Below are 22322 nucleotides of genomic sequence, written 5' to 3' on the forward strand. Positions count from 1 at the left end.
TCCTGGTGCCTTGTGAAAGTGCCCTAGGATATCCTACATTTTCCCTTCTCTGAGCTCACTTCCGTTCCCTTCTGGATTGCTGTCAGAACACTCTACATCAAAATAAATCTCCCACCTCTGTATCTCTCCCTCTCTCTGTCTGGGTGGACTTTGGGGGGTGGTGGGATGGAGGGAGGTTGGTGGAGAGGATCTCATTGGCCTTTGCCATTATGTCTGAATTCCGAACAAAGCCCAGCACTTCTCAGGGCATTTCTCCTTCACTGCACAACCCCAAACACTCAACCCAGATGTCTGTTCACTATTATCCTGGCAACCCCTGCTTGGTTTATCTTTCCCTTGCCCTGCCTTTTTTTTTTTTTTTTTTTTTTTTTAAGCCCTTTCAGCATAGCTTTCCCCTTTGGAACACAACAAGGAGGGACAGAGATGGAGGGGTGCTAACCACTATTTGTCACATTCCCCATAGTGCTAGATGACTAGCACTTCAGAAGAAGTCACCCCACCCCCAGGCCCTACCCTGCCTAAGTACCCCTTCCCTACTGGCACTTTGGCCAAGTCGGACTGAGATGTGGTCAGCTGGCCCTGTCCTCCTTCCCCTTTGCTCCATTTCCCTCTCCTGTGAGAGCTTTCACCACTGCCACACAGCATTAGGCCCCGTGCCAGCAACTGCTCCTGGATGGTGCCCTTCTGCCGATGAGCACAACTCCCTGGTGAATGCCAAAATCTTCCTTAAAAAGTCTACTGGATAAGTCCGTTCTTCAAGACTCTAGTTCATATCCTCCTTCCAGAACCACAGTAATGCTCTAACATGTGCCAAATGCCCTCATACTCACTACTTCATCAATATTCCTTCAGGGGAAAATACTATTCACACCTTTAAGATATGTAAACAAAGACTAAAAGATTGGTGACCAGAGGAAGGGAGAAAGGAGCATCTTCTTCAGTGCCTGATACATACCCCAGCTCTAGGGGCATTATCTCCAGGTAAGTGTTCCTGGGTCTGTTTACCGATACAGCTATCAGGCAACCTATCCTAGATCCTGAAGCTACCTGTCCACTCTAACTCCAAAGCCAACATTGTTTTCAACAAGCCAGAAAGAACACCCCAGATCTCTCAGGAATAAAATTGCTCTGTCCATAACTTATTATTATTATTTCCATACTTAACTTTCCATACTGACCACTTCCATAGCCGCTTTTTCCCATCCCTATTTAGGAGGTAAAGACAATGTCTTGTTCATTTTTGTAGTCAACTTCCCTTCTCTCATCTTGGAATTTCTTGGCAATATTCGCTTTATGGAGATGTTTTAAGATAATAATCTCCTATCAAGAGAGCTTTCACTGATACTCAGAATCAGGCTCATACATAAAAGAGATTGGAGACAGGTTGCCTGTTTTCCTGGGTGATCCACTCCTAATCTGACCCACACACTCAGCACCATTAAAAACATAACAGATATCTCCTCCTTCTGTCCTTCCACGGGATTCAATAATAGTCTCTATTATAGAACTTATCGCAGTGTGTCAATATAATTGTCCTATTTCCCTACTAGACTGGGAATTCCTCGAAGATTGGAGTCCATTCACCTCTGTGATGGATGAATGGTAGATGTGAGATAAATGCTTCTGGAAAACATGAATTAACCAAAGATTGCACGAACTAAATTCTCCGCTTGAAGTAAGAAGTGGAGTCTGTTGATATTAGATATGAGGTTGTCAGAGTCTTAGATTGAAGGATGCTAGCATTTAAAGGAACTTTAGAAGTGGAGTACAACTCCTCATTTTATCCAAGAGGAAGCCCAGGGAAATTGAGTGACTTTCCCAACGTCACATACTTGGCCAGTGAGCTGTGGACATAGACCTCAGGTCTTCCCAGTTCAGTGAGTCCCGACCCTCTGGAGAATTTGAAACAAAAAGGAGGGAAGGCAGAAATGTCCCAAAGGGTCTTCCTCTCTCCTTTAGCCCAGGCTCCTCTAGAAGCCAGCCCCAAGCTGCTCTCCTTTCTCAGAGGCCTTATGTGAGGAGTCTGAGCTGAGATCGATGAAGGAAACTCTACCTCCACTGATGTTCCGTTCCTTTTCCCCATCTATTCCTTCCACTTCCAGGGATTTACCTTCACATGAAAGGGAGACAGGTTTATATTCAAGGGACTTTCATCACAAAATTACTTATAACGCAAAAATCTTACCGAGTACGAATGTCCAAAATCGGGCAACAGTTGAATAAGTCACAATACAGTTATACAATGACATAACACACACTCGTTGAAAAGTCATACTTTGATGATATAATGAATTCATTCATGACATGAAAAAGTATTAGCTAACAGTTAATGAGTGCTTACCATATGTCAGGCACTAGCTAAGAGTGGGATGTATACTATCTTATTTAGTCCTGACAGCAATCTTGTGAAGGAGGTACTATTATCTCCATTTTACAGATGAGGATACTGAGGTTTACCGAGACTAAGTAACTATCCAAGCTAACACAACAAGTAAAAGCAGAGCTAAAATTTTTAGAAAAATGTTCATAATACTAGGCTTTAAAAATTGGATACACAACTTCATGAATTATATTATTCCAGCTATTCCAACTACCTATTTCATTAAAAGGAAACACCATCTAAGACACTTTCCTAAGGATGCTCAGTAATTTTTAGGTGTTCAACAATGAATAAATATTTCTCTTGTTTATTTTATGACACAATAAAAGTTATTTTAAAGTAGTGCTCTTCAGAAAATAGCAACCACAACACCAGAATTTGGTGGGGGTAGGGGGGAAGAAAAGGAAAAGAGGGGATACCTTAGAAAAAGCAAAAGCTAGAGAGGCTGAGCCACCTTGGTGCCTGCACCCTGCTCCCACCTCCTCCAAGCCTGTTCCCCAAGCTCTAGCTCAGGTCTTGCCTTTATCAGGTAGAGTTTTCCAACTTAGGAAGGACCTAGAGGAGGGAGACAGGAGCTGCTTGCCTCATGTTACCAACCTCCCGAACACCTACCTTAGCGAGTTCATAAAGAATTTCCCCAGAAGCGCTCTGAACGAGAAATGCTGAAGTCTCCTTATTCTAAGCCGCATTTTTAATCTAAGAGTAGGAACCCAGCACACATTTCAGATCTCTTAACTCCGTGAACTCATCCAGCCCCTGTACTCAGATTTTCACATGATTGCACAAGGGGTATTATGGAAGAGGCCAGCAAGGTCAGAGGTAGACACAAGAATCCCTTGCTCATTTTCTTCTCTGAGAAATAGGCATGAAACAATTGTTTTTAGACTGTGGACAACTAGCATCAGAAAACTGTAACTCTTGGGGCACCTGGGTGGCTCACTCGGTTGAGCATCCAACTTCAGCTCAGGTCATGATCTCACAGTAGCTAACCTTAAAAGGTATAAGACCAAAGATGTTGAACCTATATTAAATGTATACATACAGGGATGCCTGGGTGGCTCAGTCAGTTGAGCATCTGACTTCAGCTCTGGTCATGATCTCATGGTTCGTAAGTTTGAGCCCTGAATAGGGCTCTGTGCTGACAGCTCAGAGACTGGAGCCTGCTTTGGAATCTGTGTCTCCCTCTCTCTCTCTGCCCCTCCCCTGCTCATGCTCTGTCTCGTTCTCAAAAAATAAATAATCATTAAAAAATAATAATAAACAAGAAAACTGTAACTCCCCAGAGAAGGGAAACAAATGAAATTATTCTGATAATGACCCCTATAATATTTTTCTCTGAAGGCATTTACCAGACTCCAGGCCATGAAAGCAGAAAGCAAGCAGAGCACAGTGGTCTCACTGAGTGGACGAGATCTTCAATGAAGTTCACATAAGATAAGGTGGCTGAAATTTGCAGGGCAATGAAGACAGAACTGTGCAGAGATATAGCTTTAGAAATCTGTGTAGGGGTCTCTGAGTATTTGGCTGAATACCAACCTTGTGCATGCACAGGGTAATACTACATGAGACCAATCAAAGAAAAACAGAAACTTCACTGAATACCTGAGTTTGTTTTTGTTTGTTTGTTTGTTTGTTTCTTTGTTTTTCCCCACTGAAGACCCAATAAAGGGCAGGGCATAGAATTAGGGCCAAACTAATCCTAGAAGAAAAAAAAAAAGTTACTCTATACTTGTCCCTAACAAAAGCTTAAAAACTACCTCAGAATGATGAAGCTACTCTGTAAGTTAACTGCATGACAGAACAAATCTATCCACTCTTCCAGTAAAGAAAGATAAAAAGATCCAGACACTTAAATACACTGTCCAGCATCCAATCAAAAACACTAGGGGTGCCTGGGTGGCTCAGTAGGTTAATCATCTGACTGCTGGTTTCAGCTCAAGTCATGATCTCACCATTCATGGGTTTGTGTCCCACACAGGGCTCCACACTGACAGCAGACAGCACAGCATGGAGCCTGTTTGGGATTCTCGCTCTCTCCCTCTCTCTCTGTCCTTCCACTGCTTGTGTGCACACACATGTGATCTCTCTCTCTCTCTCTCTCTCTCTCTCTCTCAAATTAAATAAACTAAAAAAAAAAAAACCACTAAATATTTCAAGAAACAAGGAAATGTGACCCATAATTAGGAGAAAAATTACCCATAGAAATATACCCCCCAAAATGACAGAAATTATGGAATTCATGGGTGATGGATTTAAAACAACTGCTTAAAATATCACAAATATGCTCAAGGATTTAGAGAAAAGCATGGACATAATGATTAGAGAAATGGAAGATATAAAAAAGAAACAAATAGAACTTCTACAGATGAAAAATACAATATCCAAAATGAAAAACTTACTGGATGAGATCAGTAACTGATGAACACTACAGAAGAAAAGACCAGTAAACTTGAAAACAGAGCAATAGAAACTACCCAAACTAAAACACAAGAGGGGCTTAAAAATATTATTAGAGCATCAGGGATATGTGGCACAATATCAATAGTAGTCTAATATATGTGTAACTTGAGTCCTGGAGATAATATAGAAGAAATATTTAAAGAAATAATGATCAAAATGTTACCAATTTTGATGAAAAATATAACCTCACACATCCCAGACACCCAACACGTCCCAAAAGAATAAACAAATAGAAAACCATGCCAAGGCACATCATAATAAAACTGCTAAAAATCAATGGAGAGAAAGATTATAAAAGCAGCAGAAGAGGAAATGCCCATTATACACAAGGAAATAAAAATTATCACTTATTTCTCATCAAAAATTATCACTTATCTCTTATTTCACAGAACAAAATGGACCAACATTTTTGAAGGTTTAAAGAGGGTGGCGGGTGGGATGGGGGAACCAGTCTAGAATTCTGTATTTTTTAAAAAAATCCTTCAGGGGCGCCTGGGTGGCTCAGTTGGTTAAGTGTCCGACTTCAGCTCAGGTCATGATCTCGCAGTTTGGGAGCTTGAGCCCTACGTCAGGCTCTGTGCTGACAGCTCAGAGCCTGGAGTCTGCTTCACATTCTGGGTCTCCCTCTCTCTCTGCCCCTCCCCCACTCATAGTCTGTCTCTCTCTCCCTCAAAAATAAACATTAAAAGAAATATTTAAAAAACATTTTTAAAAAATCCTTCAAAAATGAGGTTGAAATAAAGATACTTTCAGACAACAAAAACTGAGAGAATTCATTGCCATAAGCTATGTTTAAAAGTGCTTCAAGGTGAAAGACAATAATATCATATCAAAATTTAAACCCACATAAAATAATGACTATTAACATAAATGTAAATATACAGATAACTATAAAAGACACTCATTTTTCATTTGTTAAAGTGTTTAAATGCTTATTGACCTTTAATACAAACACACAAACAAAAAAGTACTGTGAGGATTATACCTTACTGAGAAGTAAAACCTATTACAATAATAGACCAAAGAAAGAAATGGGGGGAAGGAAGTATATCGCCATAAAAATTTTAAATTACACGGGAAGTAGCATAAAATCAACTTTTTACCTCACCCTCTTACACTCTCTGATTGCATCAAATCCGAACGCACCTAATCTTCGTCCTCATCATGATTTCTAATCTCTATTCTTCATCTGTACTAGCATTATTTCCTTGTCTTCTCTCTCACTCAGCAGGACCCTGTGGCCACAACATAGAATCCAGATGCTACAGTACTGACGGTTGGACGTTATCCACTGCACAACCCACACCTTACAGATAAGGAGAATTCAGACCTCCAGCTTCTTTTCCTGGAACAGTGCTCCTACCATGATCCTTCATTTCCATGATCAATGCCGTTCGCCTTGCCAATCCTCACGCGATGCAAACATCGCCATTCAATTTCTCCAGCTTCATCTTTTTATACTCATTGCTGCAGCTGATTGCTTAAGAAACTAATTAAGAACATCAAGGGCCTCGATTGCCGTTTTCTGCACCCAGCCAACTTCAGCCAGGCTTTCAACACTGCTCCTCACTCCTTTGTCCATTTGTAGCTCCTCAGTAGAATTCATAACTTCAATCTCAGATGCTTACCTTTCAGTTTTCCTATATCTTCATTTGTCCTCTTTCTTCCTGTGGTAAACATTTGCATCATTTTTTATTTCCAATACTGGAACTGTCTGTATACCTTCCTATATTTGGGGAATTTCCTATTGTGTTAGCAGACTTCTAAAATAGCCTCCAAGATTACTAGCCCCTGCTGTACACATACCTCCCAGTTATTCAGACACTAATACTGTGAACTCCTAGTTATTCGAATATTAATTTCAGATGTAATGAAGTCCCCAAATCAATTGACCTTAAAATGGGAGATTATCCAGGTGAGCCTGACCTAATTACACTAGCCCTTTAAGTCTGGATCTAGAGATCAGAGACAGAATGTGAGAGAGATTTGAAGCCTAAGAGAGGGATTCAATGAGAGAGAAATTCTCCATTACTGGCTTTGAAGATGGAGGGGGTTACATGGCAAGAAATGCAGTCTCGTCTCTGAGAGTGACCCTTAGCTGACGGCCAGCAAGGAAACAGACTACAATATTACAACCACAAGGAACTGGATTTTTCCACGACCACATGAGTTTGAAGGAGGACCCTAAGCTCTAGATGAGAATGAAGTCTGACCAACACCTTGATTTGAGATTTACAAGACCCTAAGCAGAGCACCCAAGACTTCTTGCCTATAGAACTATGAGCTAACAAATGAGTGTTGTTTTAAGCCACGAAATTTGTGGTAATTTGTTATGCATCAGGAAAAAAAAAAAAACAAAAACCTGCTACACTCACCTTTTATGTTTGGGTAAAAGCAGAAAATAGTTCCTTGCAGGACGTAGGCATTTGGTTCAGGTATTGTCTCTGTTAAAAACAAGACAATAGGCCCAAAGTGGAATAGCTTATGCTAAGCCCCATGTCACCAAACTGAGACTTAACTTGATTACAGCTTGGGCTCTCCCAGAATGCAATTTAACTCAATCAGGAATCACCTGATCAGCGCCAGTTAGGTAATCTGCCTGACAGAACCCTGCTGTTCCCTAAAGGAGAGTAACTTTGCAATAACCAACCCGCTTTTTGCCTCCAGTAACTCCCTTGTTCCTGCTCCCTTCTGCCTATAAGAGTTTTTCATTTTGTACTGCTCCTCGAAGTTCCTTTCTATCTGCTGGATTGGATGCTGCCCAATTCAAATCAATTTTTGCTCAACCTCTTAAAATTTTTAATATGCCTCAGTTTATCTTCTAACAGTTTTGGTATCAGAAGAGGGAACCGAGGAGACCCTAATGGTCCCCTGGAGCAGCAGAGCAACCAAACCTAGGTACCGGTGGAGCCCCTTGGGTTGGCTGCTTCCTCACTACCTCTGGAGGTGGGCTAGGTGGGAAACTGGCCGGAGTCAGACTGGATCCGACTTAGAAACTGGTCTGGGTCAAGCGGGGTCCAACTTAGGAACCAGAGCGGGTTTAGGGTGAGACCGGGTCTGACTTAGAAACCAGACTGGAGGAGCTTACACTAAGCCCCATGTCACCAAACTGAGAATTACAGTTTGAGCTCTCTGAGAAGTAGAATCTTAACTCAGTCAGGAATCACCTGATCAGCCACCAGGTAGGTAATCTGCCTGAAGGCACCCTGCTGAACCCTAAAGGAAAGTCACTTTGCAATAAACAACCCGCTTTTGTGCTTCATATAACTTCTTTCTTCCTGCTCCCTTCTGCCCTTAAAAGTCTTTCATTCTGTACAGCTCCTTGGAACTCCTTTCTATCTGCCAGATTGGGTGTTGCCCGTTCAAGCAGATTTTTGCAGAGTTTTAAGATAAACTCTTAAAATTATTAATATGCCTCAGTTTATCTTTTAACAGCTCTCAGATCCACTTGTGCCATACTCAGGAGCCAATAGCCCTATAAGAAGGGGATTGTAATGTTCTCACTCCCCCAGTAGTGTTAGTAACGGCTGCTGAAAATTGAGTTGCCCACATAGACATGGTGGCCATACAGGCGGCCAGCTAGTAACAAACAATAAAAGTCAATATTCCCTAGTCTTTATCATGAATAATCTGTGGTACTGAAACATGTTGATTTTTCTCTTCATTCACTTGTTCAACAAACTTTCATTGACCACACCACACACTACTTTTTCCTAAGCATGAGTAATACAGTGGTTTAAAAAATGGCAGGATTAAGGCCCTGTCCTCACAGAATGTGGTAGCTTAAAACATGTCCACAAATTTTTGCACATTCCTCCCATCAAGCCCTGAAATATGATTAGCCTTAGTAACTCACTTCTTTTTAAAAAAATTTTTTTAACATTTATTTATTTTTGAGAGAGCGAGACAGAGCACAAGTGAGGGAGGGGCAGAGAGAGAGGGAGACACAGAATCCAAAGCAGGCTCTAGGCTCTGAGGTGTTAGCACAGAGCCTGATGTGGGGCTCGAAATCATGGACTGCGAGATCGTGACCTAAGCCGAAGTCAGCCGCCCAATCGACTGAGCCACCCAGGTGCCCCCTTAGTAACTCACTTCTAATGAACTGAATACAGTAGAAATGTTCTGAGTGACTCAGTGATAAACAGTAATACAGCTTCTCCTTGGCTTTCTCTAGGACATGTGTTCTTAGACCCCATTCACTGTGCTGTGAAGAAACCCAAGCCAATAGTCCCAGCTGAAGTCTCAGCTGATAGCCACTATCTACTACCAAACATGTGAGTGTTTGAGATGATTCCACCTCCTCCCCTTGTCTGGCTTTAACTGAATGAGAGATGCTGAGTGATAATCACCTAGCTAAGTCTAGTCAACCCTCAGACCCATGAAAGATAGTAATAAATGACCTTTTTTGCTTGTTTCATGCCACAAAGTTTGAGATGGTTTTTTATGCAGCTATAGATGAGTTTACAGTCTAGTGGAGGTGAGCAGACATTAAAGAATTATCCAAAAAAATAAAAAATAAATTTAAATATATGGGTACCATGTTCTCTCTCCTTCACTGGCTCATAAGACATTACCCCGTCCTAGCTTTTCTCTCCCCTCTTCCTGGCTTTCCTGTCCTTTTTTTTTTTTTTTAATGTTTATTTATTTATTTTTAGGAGGGGAGGGACAGAGAGGGGGAGAAAGAGAATCCCAAGCAGGCTCTGCACAGTCAGCGCAAAGCCAGATGTGGGGCTCAAACTCATGAACCGTGAGATCATGACCTAAGCTGAAATCCAGAGTCAGACACTCAATTGACTGAGCCACCAAGGCACCCCTTCCCTGTCCTTTTTAATGGCATCACTGTCCTGACAAAAACAAAGGCTGAGAACTTGGGGTCATTCTTGACCCATTTTCTTCACACCCATATTCAGTGGGTTCCCATATCCTGTCAATTCTATTTCCAAAGGTGCCTCCCATCTGACTCTTTTAGCAATCTCACCACCACTTTAGCCCGGTTCAGGCCCTCAAAATCTTATCCCTGGTTTATTTAAATGACTTCTCCAATTGGTCATTCACCTCCTGCCTATTCATTGTTGTCACATACGTTCTTAAAGTACATTGCCTAATTTTCCCTCCCTTACTAAGGAAATCTGTACTATCTCTTCCCTGACTGGGAAAATACAGTACAAATGTCTCAGGCCCTTCATGAGCTACTGCTAACCTATGCTCTGGCTTTGCTTCCCACACAGCTCTGTTATTGCACACTACACCCCAGATAATCCAGACTTCTCAATATACTGTAAACAAATCCCCTCTTTGATGTCTCTGAGCTCTCTATCCCTCCATTGGAATGGTTTTTTTTCCTTCTTCTTCTTCTTCTTCTTCTTACCCCTGTGTCCAGGAGTCTACCTCCCATGATCTTCCAAGGCTCCTCCAGCAGTGACTGTCATGAGCCCTGTGAGTAGGTCATGATAGCTGTGGCTGGGATGGTTTGTGGCCCACCATCTCACACAACAGAAGTTATGAGTTTTAGCTAAACACATGGCCAACTAGACACTACAGTTCCCACCCTTCTAATGCAGCTTGACACAATCACATGACTAAGTTCTGGCAAATGGAATGTAACAAGAAATAGTGTGTGCCACTTCTGGGTTATACCTTTAAAAGCAATAAGCATACTCTCCTCTGACCTTCTCCTTCTCTTGCTGGCAGGGATGTGGTAAGAGCCAGAGCAACCATCTTGGTCTTGGAGATGAAGCTACATGTCAAAAGTGATAGAGATACCCTTATAGCCCTGCACCTCCCAGCTCTGGACAGAGAAATAAACCTCTACCATGCTATGCTACTGAACTTGGGGTGGGGTTTGTTTTCTGCATCGGCTTAATCGATGCCCTATAAGGCAGCTGATCTTTAGTTTGTTATGTGGCAGACTCTGTGCAGCACATGAGGAAACAAATGTTAGAGGTGAGGAAACTGAAGTTCAGAAAGGGTTTGCAACTTGCCCAAGGCCACACAGCTAGTAGGGAATGTTGACTTCATTCTGAAGACAGTTGACTTCAGAAACTGTACTTTCAATCACTACTTATCCCTTTGCTCTGATCCACATGCCTAAAGGCACAGACAGACCTCCCTGAGGTTTTCCAAGTGACCCCATAAACACTTGGAAACATGCTTTGTATGTAGTAGATACTCGATAAATGTTTGCTGGATGGATGATTGATAGGTGTTAGGAAAACAGGCTTTTTGAAGGTTCCTAACTAGTGTAATAGGATTCAGTTAACTGTTTCTGGTTACCCAGCAGTCCTATTTTATACAGAACACTTCTGGGTGCTTAATACCACTTTCCTCCCTGAAGAATATCATATATTGCAGCACATTTGGTCCATGTCTTTATCCATCTACACAATCAGCTGAGAGCCTATATGAGCTTAGCAGGCAGTTGGGGGAAAGCATTCAGCTCATTGCAGTTATCTGTATTTATTTACACAGCTGTTCTCCCCCTTGTTCAAGCAGAAGACTCTGGCCCAGAAATCAGAGATGGAAATAAAATTAGGGGGCTTTTTGAAGACTGCTGTGTAGCATCCTGCGTCCTGGGTTCTCAGCAGGGATGTGGGGTGCAGCGACTTTCAAAGTCTTCCTTTGTGCTGGGTCAAGGGTACTAGTACAAAGTGAATAGTGCTGGGAGCTTCAGGCTGTGGGAGAGGTTATTATAAAGTACTGACATCCTGCTGTGAGGCCTGGATGTGTTCCCTTCTTTGGGGCTGTTATCTGGAGCCCTTCGATAGAAAAGGAGAAGAACAGAACGTCTGAACTGTCCTATGGTTGCCTCCCACCCTCCCCTGGGAAAACTTTGAGCCGTAAACACAAATCAAGAAGAAACTAAAGAATAGTTTTTTAAGGGTCTTCAAATAGCCAGTCTTTATTTTTTCAAGTGGGGGTATGGTACTAAAAGACAAAATTAGAGCCAACTTTCTTTCTAATTAAGTTCCATGGACCTCCCAAACTTCAACACAGATACTGTGATGAACATTAACAAGCTCTTAAGTGGAGTGTGCTTGAACTCAGTAGCACAAAGATAGAGAATGAGTTTTAAAATGAAAGAAAGAAAAGAAAGAAAGAAAGAAAGAAAGAAAGAAAGAAAGAAAGAAAGAAAAGAAAAGAGAAGAAAGGCAAGGAAAGAAAACCACACACACACACACACACACACACACACACAAAGGCCATGAAAGCTTTTTGTAATCATGACTTGCATTAGTTCTTTAGGAGGTTATGCAGTAAAGCTGAATTCTTTTTCAGCAGCACATTCAAAAATAAATTCACTCTTCTGATTCCAGTAATGACGTACATTTAAGATGATTCTTTCTCTTCCTATGGGCACCTACCATATTAACATAGCGATTTAAAAGTAAGCAGTATTTTGTTTCAGAACATATGTTTGGGAAGAAAGCCCCTGCTCTGGAATTCCACGGAACCATGTGTCTTGGGGTGGGGCACAAGAGTTGGAGGGCTAAGGGGGATCTACCACCTAGAAGAACATGTGGATTAGGAGGAGCTCAGTGATCCTTGAAGAGACATGTTCCATCCAAAAGGCAGGTCAGTTTTAGTGCAGCCAGATCTCATGGGGTTGTAGAACAGGTGTAGGGTAGATGAATGGCCCTGGATAATTCCAACTTCAAGTTCAGCAAACCAGAAGAGGTGCCAGTCTTCCTCTCCCAGTTTTAGGGTCCACAGCAATAATCCCATAGACACCATCAAGGATAAGAAAAACACCCTATGGAGAGTCACAACACAGCTGACATTGTCTTCTTCACGCGACTCTTACAGCCGTTTCTCTCTGGGCACAATGGCAACTCTTAAGAAAAAACTGATTGCACCAGTCACAGAAGAGGCAACTGTCCCAAACAATAAGATCACTATAGTGGGTGTGGGACAAGTTGGTATAGCATGTGCCATCAGCATTCTGGGAAAGTCTCTGGCTGATGAACTTGCCCTTGTGGATGTTTTGGAAAATAAACTCAAAGGAGAAAGGATGGATCTGCAACATGGGAGCTTATTTCTTCAGACACCTAAAATTGTGGCAGATAAAGATTACTCCATGACCACCAATTCTAAGATTGTGGTGGTAACTGCAGGAGACCACCAGCAGGAGGGAGAGAGCCGGCTCAACCTGGTACAGAGGAATGTTAACGTCTTCAAATTCATTATTTCTCAGATAGTCAAGTGCAGGCCTGATTGTATCAGAGCTGTGGTCTCCAACCCAGTAGATATTCTTACATATGTTACCTGGAAGCTAAGTGGACTACCCAACCACCATGTGATTGGAAAGGATGTAATCTGGATTCTGCTAGATTTCTCTACCTTATGGCTGAAAAACTTGGCATTCATCCCAGCAGCTCCATGGATGGATTTTGGGAGAACATGGCGACTCAAGTGTGGCTGTGCAGAGTGGCGTGAATGGGGCAGGCACTTCTCTCCAGGAACTGAATCCAGACATGGGAACAGACAATGACAGTGAAAATTGGGGAAGGAAGTGCTTAAGATGGTGCCTACAAAGTCGTCAAGATAAAAGAATATACCAGCTGGGCTATTGGATTAAGTGTGGCTGATCTCACTGAATCCATGTTGAAAAATCTATCCAGGATTCATCCAGTGTCAGCCATGATGAAGGGAATGGATGGCACTGAGAAGAAAGTCTTCCTGAGCCTTCCATGCAGCCTGAACTCTCGGGGATTAACCAGTGTTATCAACCAGAAGCTGACAAATGATGAAGTTGCTCAGCTCAAGAAAAGTGCAAATACTTTGTGAGACATCCAGAAAGACCTAAAAGACCTGTGACTTCTGGCTTCTAACCCATAGACATTTAAAACTACAATGTGATTAACCATGAGCCTTTAGTTTTTCATCCATATACATGAATCACAGTTTGCTTTTATCCTCCTAAATATGTGAATCTGAATTGAAGCCATGCTTGGTTTAGTGGTTGCAATATGAGCCCTTGAACAAATAAAATTAACTATCCCAAAAAAATTTTAAAAAGAAAAGCACGATGGAGAGGGAACTATGCATGCAGGTTGGCATCACTTTGCAGTTAGTTAATTTGAGGTGAGTCAGACGGAGCCCAAACTGTGAGATAGCTGCCAAGAAAGATGCTATCTTGAAACAAGTACCACTGGAAAAAGCTGAATTTAGTGTTGAAATTGCTACTGGAAGCAATTGAAGTTTGAATTAAGGATTATTCATGAGATTATATTAAAGATTATTTCTAAATCATTTCAATGAAGGAAAATACACCCAAAGCAATGGAGAAATTTATCTTTATAATTTCTCTCATATTTATGTTGGGGTGAGAGAATATTCCAAAATAATTAGTGTAGGGGATTTGTCGAAGGCAAGAAGGGCTTTGCCTATGGAATGAACTGAGGTAGAAGATAAAGATGTCTGTGTGACTTCTTAACATCTTATTATGCCTTTCATCTTAAAAAGTGGGATAATAATTTGCTCATACCAGCATCAAATTGTTAGAAAGGAAATCTTCAGTTTCCTTTTCTATGGAGGGGTAACTTTTAAGGTCTTGCTCCAACCCCTTAGTCACTCCTCCTTCTTGTCCTCTGACAAGTTTAAGAAGAATAAAATCGACCTTCTTGGCTGCTTCTTTCCTTCCTTTTTTTTTTTTTTTTTTTTTTGGAAGTGAACAGACTATAGGAGCATTGGTTCCAAAGTCTTACCGGGACAGCTCCCACCTTAAGAGGTTACCTCTGATTCGAGGGGGGCATATCTGTCTAATTCTAAGTTTCAGTTCACAAGCCTATTTGGAAGTATTCTTAGCTATCCATCTCAGCCTTGGTCTCTAATAAAAGTTATACTTTTATTTCCCATACGCCTAACTCTTTACATTTTTTCCCAATTTGTTCAAAACATGGACAGAGGGGGGGAAATGCTATATGTTGGTTTCCTCAGAAATCCCCACAAAATAATTAGATATTGGAATGTGTAAGCTAATTTTAAAGAATATATGGAAACAGGCATGCAATAGCTGAGACAATCATGAAAAACAAGAGCAGTGGGAAAAAAAGGTCTTTATGTTATAAAGCTACAGTAGTTAAAACTGTGGTATTGACACATTGGATATGCAGACATATCAATGGAGCAGAGTAAAAAGGCAAAAAATATATGTGAAAATTTAATAGTTATAAAGACAGCATTTTAAATCAATGGAGAAAAGAAAGATTATTTAATAAATAGTGTTTGGGCAGCCAAATGGAAAAAAAAATTAGGTTGAATCCCTACTTTATTGCAAGATAATTTCAGGTAGATTAAATATTTAAATTCAAAGAATGAAATCATAAATATCCAAGAAGAAATCATTGCAGTTTTTTATAATCCTGCAGTGGGGAAAACTTTAAAATTTTTTTTTATGTTTATTTATTTTTGACAGAGAGAGAGAGAGAGAGAGAGAGAGAGAGAGACAGAGCATGAGCGGGGGAGGGGCAGAGAGAGGGGGAGACACAGAATCCAACGCAGGCTCCAGGCTCCAAGCTGTCAGCACAGGGCCCAACGGCGGGCTCGAACTCACAGACCTCGAGATCATGACCCAAGCGGAAGTGAGACGCTCAACCGACTGAGCCACCCAGGCGCCCCGGGAAAACTGTTTTAAGTACCATAAAAACCTCCCCTACATTATAAAAGGAAATATTGATCATTTCAATTTTATAAATATCAGAATTTATGTACAACAAAACCCATAATAGCCTTAATCAAAAGATAAATGACAAACTGGTCAAAATTTTAGACAGTTAAATCGCAGAAGAAAAACCAAAATATCCTAATATATGCACTCTATAAATCAGCGAGAAAAAACTAACAACTCAATAGATGAAGAGGAAAAGTAGAAATGGCTCTTAAAGATATGAGAAAATGCCCAGTATCATTAATCAGAAGAAACATGTAAATAACTCTACAATGACTTGTCATTATTTTACCTATTAAATTGCCGAAAATAAAAATCCACATAGAACAATACATGGAGGAACCAGCACAATCAATACATTATTGGTGGGAGTATAAATTGATAATCTTCTACTAAGAATAATGTGATCATATCAATTACCAATGTACATATGCTCTTATCCAGCAATTCCTCTTCTAGAATTGTATTCTACCAAATGATTGCACATGCGTAAGATGACACATATACAGTATTCACTGCAGCACTGTTTATAGTGGCAAAAGATTGAAAACCATCTAAATGTCCATTATCAAGAAACTCGTATAAATTATGATAGATCTCATTAGAATATAACCTCTGTGAGGGAAAGAATTTTTGTTTTTTCACTATATATCAGAGCTTAGAAAAGTACTTCATGTTTTCAATAAATATTTGTTGAGTATATCCATACAATAGAATTCTAAGAAGCAAAAGAGAATGAAGAATTTTTTTTTTTTTTTAATATAGGTATAGAGGGCACCTGGGTGGCTCAGTCCTTGATGTGTCTGACTCTTGATTTCAGCTCAGGTCACGATCTCATGGTTAATGAGTTCAAGCCCCACCTCGGGCACTGAACTGACAGCATGGAGGCTGCTTGGGATTCTCTCTCTCCCCCTATCTTTGCTCCTCCCACATGTGAGCACGTGCCCCTTCTCTTACTCTGTCTCTCAAAATAAATAAATAAACGTTAATAGATATATAAAATAAATACATACATATAGGTATGGAATTATGTCCAAAATATATTAGTAAGGCAAAAATAGGAATATGAAAAACAATGTGTATTATATACTATTTTGTGTGTGTGTGTATAATACATACATTTGCTTATATATGCAAAAATACTTCTATTTTTGAATAGTAAATCTTTTCCTCACTTACCATATTTTCAGCAACTTTACTAAGTTATAATCGCTATTTAATAATAAACATACCAGACGGAGCTCCTGGCTGGCTCGGTTGGTAGAACATGCGGACTCTTGATCTCAGACTTGTGAGTTCAAGCTCCACATTGGGGGTAGAGTTTACTTAAAAAATAAGTTAAATTAAAAAAATAATAAATATAGGTATAAATAAACATCTCTATAAGGATACAAAAGAAACTAAAGACACTGATTGCCTCTAGAGAAGGAAATGAGCACTTAAGGCTGGAATTAGGTATGAGTAATGAAACTTTATAATAAAACATTTTATGTCTTTAAATTTTCAACTATGTGAATGTGCTAACTATTCAAAAGATAAATAAATAAAATTGAAGATATTAAGAAATAAGAGTAGTTCACTATCTTGATTGTGGTGATGGTTTCATGGGTATACACATATGTCAAAATGTATCCAATTGTATATTTTTAATAAGTTTATTGTATATCAATTATACCTCAGTAAAGCTTCTAAAAAATGGTAAATGAGAAAGAGATTGACTATTCAATAAATGGTTTTGAAACATTTAGCTATCATTGTAGGAGAACAAATTAAAAAGTTAGATCCTTTAGGGGCTCCTGGGTGGCTCAGTCAGTTAAGCGTCCTGACTTTGGCTCAGGTCATTGATCTTGTGGTTTGTGAGTTTGAGCTTTGCACCAAGCCCTGCATCAAGCTCTGTGCTGACAGCTCAGAGCTTTGAACCTGCTTCAGATTCTGTCTCCCTCTGTCTCTCTGCCCTACCCCCAATCACGATGTCTTTCAAAAATGAATAAAAACGTCAAAATTTTTTTTGAAAAAGTTAGATCCTTGTATCTGTCAACCTTAAAAGTAAAACAGCCCGTTATTTTTACCAGCAAAATGGATTTATTTGGGCATAGCAGAGGAATTGCAATACAAGACTTATAGGCCATGGCAAACCATATGTGAGTCTAGAGGTCAAAAGAGAAGAAAGTTATGTTAGAGAGAAAAGGAGGACATTGGGAGAGGCTGCTTTGTATGAAAGTCCATTGGGAAAAAAGAGATAGTCCAGGTGGTGACAGTTTCTCGTTGGCTAAGTTGTAGTATTTTCTTATTGGCCGAACTTGTTACCAGGCAAGGAGAAAGTTTTTCTCCCTCCTGCTGGAGCAGGAAAGTAGGCCTCTTCCTGTTGGGGTCTGCAATTGGCAACAAGTTGCAGGGCATGAGAGTTCCCTCCTCCAACCTCCCTACTCCATTTTCAGTGAGGTTTCCCTTTATTCAGTTTCACACATCGCAACAGACATAAAAACGAATTCCAATTGGATTGAAGTGCTAGATGAAAAACAAAACAAAACCCTATAAAAATGTTGGAAGAAGGGGTGCCTGGGTGGCTCAGTCAGTTGAGCGAGCATTGGACTATTGATCTCAGGTCAGGTTCGAGCCCACGTTGGGCTCTGCATTGACAGTGCTGAGCTTGCTTGGGATTCTCTCTCCCTCTCTCTCTATCCTTTGCTTGCTCTCTCAGTCTCTTTCAAAATAAATAATCTTTTAAGAAAATTTTGGAGAGTACAATACTTTTATAACTTTGGAGTGGGGAAAGTGTCTCCAAGAAATACTCAAAACCTAGAAAAACCTCAAAAGCCATGGAGACAGAAGTAACAGTAGCAGACTTCACTACCTAAAGTGAAGGACTCTTGATTTCAGTTCAGGTCATGATCTCACAATTGTGAGATCGAGCCCCCCATCGGGCTCCATGCTCAGTGTGGAGCCCGCTTAAGATTTTGTCTCTCTCCTTCTCCCTCTGCCCCTCCCTCCACCCCCCCCACATGCATTCTCTCCATATATATGACACAAAAATGAAAAATAAATAAAAATAAAATCTCAGATGAGAAAAGACACTGTGAACGAAGATATGTTATGCCCAGAATTTGTGATCCCCAAAGACCACTAGGGAGCCAAGTCCAATGCAAAAGCAAAAGAGCCTTTATTCAAGCTAGCTCGAGCTCAGTCCCCTACCTGCACCAACGCAGCGGTGAGATACTAGGGAAAGAGAGCGAGTTTCAAAAGCACAAAGGTTTTATAGGGGTCTAGGGGCAGTTGGTGAGGTAATGGCTGTGGCCTCAGCCGATTGGCTGGGGAAGGGTTGGAGTCCTGTTACACAGGTCGCTGGGCGTGTTTTGATCAGGAAGTTTGAACGGGTGAGCGGGGAGGTTACTCAAGGGGAGGAGGCGTGGTCTAGGTGAAGGACACAGAACAAGATGGAGTCGGCCGGCGTAGGCCCACCCTTTCAGATACTGTCATTGGTCAAATCCCCAAGATAACCAGTAGCATATGATCACACCATCTTTAAGAGTTCTGTGGTGCTGAGAAGTGGGAAGTACATGCAAGGAATGCACCACACAGATCCAGACACCAGAGAGACTCCACTTTTCTGCACCATTGTCCCCTTTGGCGGTCTCATAAAGTCCCTCCTCAAAATAAAATAAAAAAACGTAAGTACATAAAATAAAAACCAAAAAAATTACAAAGGGAACCAATTATATTGAAATACAATTGCATGTATTTGTGCTTCATTACTAACAGTAAAAAAGATGTAGCATCAGGTCTAATAACTACACAATTTTGAAGTGAGGAGCATAGATGTCTGCAGCTTCTACATCATACCCTGCCAAAATCTCTGGTCGGTGGGCAACACTAATTAGCTGGAAACGTGTAACAGCAAGCATAATTCCAAAATAGTCCTTTGGGAAAGCAACCTTAAAATTATTTGCATGACATAATTATTTCCAAAGGCAAGTGTCTATAGTCCTGGAGAAATTTAGAATTAAATTCAGAGACAATGGAAATCGAACCCATGGGACTCTATACTTGTGTTAATTTTAAAAGAACCTGTGACTATGTGATGGGTTAAGTACTTGTAATATTTAAGGTAATTTGGTATATTAGATAATACTTCTGCTTTCTCCTCCCTTACCTTACTGTCTGTCTTCCAATTCCTCCATATATTTTCCATTTCTAGACATTGGAGAGCCCACAGGAACAGTCCTTGATTCTCTTTTCTCTAGCTACACTCACCCCCTTGTAGACAACATCCATTCCTTTACTGCTGAAATAGCTTCAGACCCTATCTAGATGTTGATAACACCAAATTTAATCTCAAACCAGGCCTTTCCCCTGAATTCCTTCTTTTTTATCTAATAGCCCATTCAACATCTCCATTTGATTATCTGAAGTTTTGATATCTTGCCCTGACCACACCCCACACAAATCTGTTCTGGATCATTCCCCCCAATCAGTACGTTACAACTACAGTCGTCCAATTTCTCAGGCCAAAAACCTTGGTGTCATCCTTTTTGAGCCAATAAATGCTTATACAAATTTGGCTAACTATATGAGGGAGCATAATAGAGATTCATTTAGATATAACTCTAGCCTTTTTTTTTTTTTTAATTTTTTTTTTCAACGTTTTTTATTTATTTTTGGGACAGAGAGAGACAGAGCATGAACGGGGGAGAGGCAGAGAGAGAGGGAGACACAGAATCGGAAACAGGCTCCAGGCTCCGAGCCATCAGCCCAGAGCCTGACGCGGGGCTCGAACTCACAGACCGCGAGATCGTGACCTGGCTGAAGTCGGACGCTTAACCGACTGCGCCACCCAGGCGCCCCATAACTCTAGCCTTTGTAATAGTGTTTGGTGTACTAGCATGTATAATGTTAAATAAAATAACCTCAACTATTTAATTTTAGTTATTCCGGGGCGCCTGGATGGCGCAGTCGGTTAAGCGTCCGACTTCAGCCAGGTCACGATCTCACGGTCCGTGAGTTCGAGCCCCGCGTCAGGCTCTGGGGCTCTGATGGCTCGGAGCCTGGAGCCTGTTTCCGATTCTGTGTCTCCCTCTCTCTCTGCCCCTCCCCCGTTCATGCTCTGTCTCTCTCTGTCCCAAAAAAATAAATAAAAAACGTTGAAAAAAAAAAATAATTTTAGTTATTCCATTCCATTTCAGTTATGAATCTTCTTGTCTTCACGTACTCTCACGCAGTCCCTGGGCATGCTTATGCCGCACTGCAGCTCTTAATTCCATGTGTCTGACAAGTTCCAAATGTGGAATTCTAGCTTTCGCTCTCTTGGATGCCATTGCCACCTAGACATCTCCATCTTGAGATCTGAGAGGATCCAAAATAGGACTCTTCATTCACTTACACCTAACCTGAACCTTAGGCTCTCCACTCCATTTCAATTAAACTTGATTTACCTGGTTGTTCAATCCTAAAACCTTAGCTCCATCCTTCACTACTCTCTTTCTTTCATACCTTTGTCCAAATTATCATTAAATCCTGACAGTTTTTCTTTCAAAATACAACCCCAAAAGGGCCACTTCTCACCACGTCTCTGTTAGTGACCTTAATCTAAGCCACCATCATTTCTCACTGGACTATTCCAGTAGCTTTCTAACTAGTCTCCATACAGCTAACCATTCTCCATGCAGCAACCAGTGTTAGCCTTTTAAAAGGCCATCACTCTTCTGCATGGAGCTAAGCCCTAAAATGCCTTCCTATCCACTCAGAGTGAGGTCCAAAGCCCTTTCCAGAAGCAGTGAGCATTTATTTGTATAGGGTCTGTCTCCTCCCAACCGGAATGTAAAGCTCCATGAGAGTGAAAACCTTCTTTTTTTTCATGACTTTACAGGGCTGGGCACAGAGCAGGGACTCAATATTTGTTGCATGAAGAGTGAACAAATGGGAGTGAAAATTGAGAGTGTGAAGCAGTGTAGAAAGGCAACACTAACAACTTTATATATTTTATTTACTCTTTTGTAAAGAGAAGATATTTTTGAAGACTCAAGTCTTCAAAAATTTTAAAAGGAAAATATTTACTTATATGTGTCAACATTTACTTAAATGTGTCAAGGGCGCCTTGGTGGCTCAGTTGGTTAAGCCCTCAGTGCAGAATCTGCTTAGAATTCTCTCTCTCTCTTTTCTCTCTCTGTCCCTCCCCCTGCTCTCTTTCTCTCTCAAAACAAATAAGTAAACACTTTTTAAGTATAAAGACTGAAGGGGCACTAGAATAAGGGAAAAATCTGTAGGGCCCATGCTGGTGGAGCTGAGGAATCTGAAAATGTTAAGTCAACATCAAGAGAAAGATCAGAAGAGAGACTTCCTCTAGTCTACACTCCCTTTATAATGAGAATCAAAATCCCAGCTTTGGCCATAGCCTGTCTCATTCCTTTTGAAGATTATCTGTGCCCTTGTCCATTCTCTCATTTGTTCTTTTCCTCTTTCTCACCCTAATCACACAAATCACATCATGCAGTCAATGTGCATTTTTAAACCTCCAGGCAGCTCTCATCAACTCAAGACATGTCTATAGGAAGGATCTTCTTCCATAAAGCCCAATATCTCAAAGCCTGAAATCTCATCAAGAAGACCCAAGAAAACAGCTCTAAAAGGTCAGCAAGGTAGCACTGAATTGGGCGGGACACCTGGGTGGCTCAGTTGGTTAAGCCTCCGACTTCAGCTCAGGTCGTGATCTCACAGTGTGTGAATTTGAGCCCTGCATCAGGCTCTCAGCTCTCAGTATGGAGCCTGGAACCTGGAGCCTGCTTCAGATCCTCTGTCCCCCTCCCTCTCTGCCCCTCCCAC

General features: G+C 41.0%; 1 protein-coding gene and 1 pseudogene across 1 annotated transcript in view; one reads left to right on the top strand and one right to left on the bottom strand.

The window, feature by feature from the left end:
- Positions 1-3097, bottom strand: part of RANBP3L (RAN binding protein 3 like) — a 286469-nt gene extending 283372 nt beyond the window's left edge. The window contains exon 1 of the mRNA XM_058717609.1: positions 2993-3097. The gene's annotated coding sequence lies outside the window, so the exon portion shown is untranslated. The remainder of the gene's footprint in view (positions 1-2992) is intronic.
- A 9565-nt stretch (positions 3098-12662) lies between these two features.
- LOC131504831 (L-lactate dehydrogenase B chain-like) lies at positions 12663-13749 on the top strand (annotated as a pseudogene).
- The last annotated feature ends 8573 nt before the right edge of the window (positions 13750-22322 follow it).

This window comes from Neofelis nebulosa, chromosome 1 (genome assembly GCF_028018385.1).
Source record: "Neofelis nebulosa isolate mNeoNeb1 chromosome 1, mNeoNeb1.pri, whole genome shotgun sequence".
Taxonomy (NCBI): domain Eukaryota; kingdom Metazoa; phylum Chordata; class Mammalia; order Carnivora; family Felidae; genus Neofelis; species Neofelis nebulosa.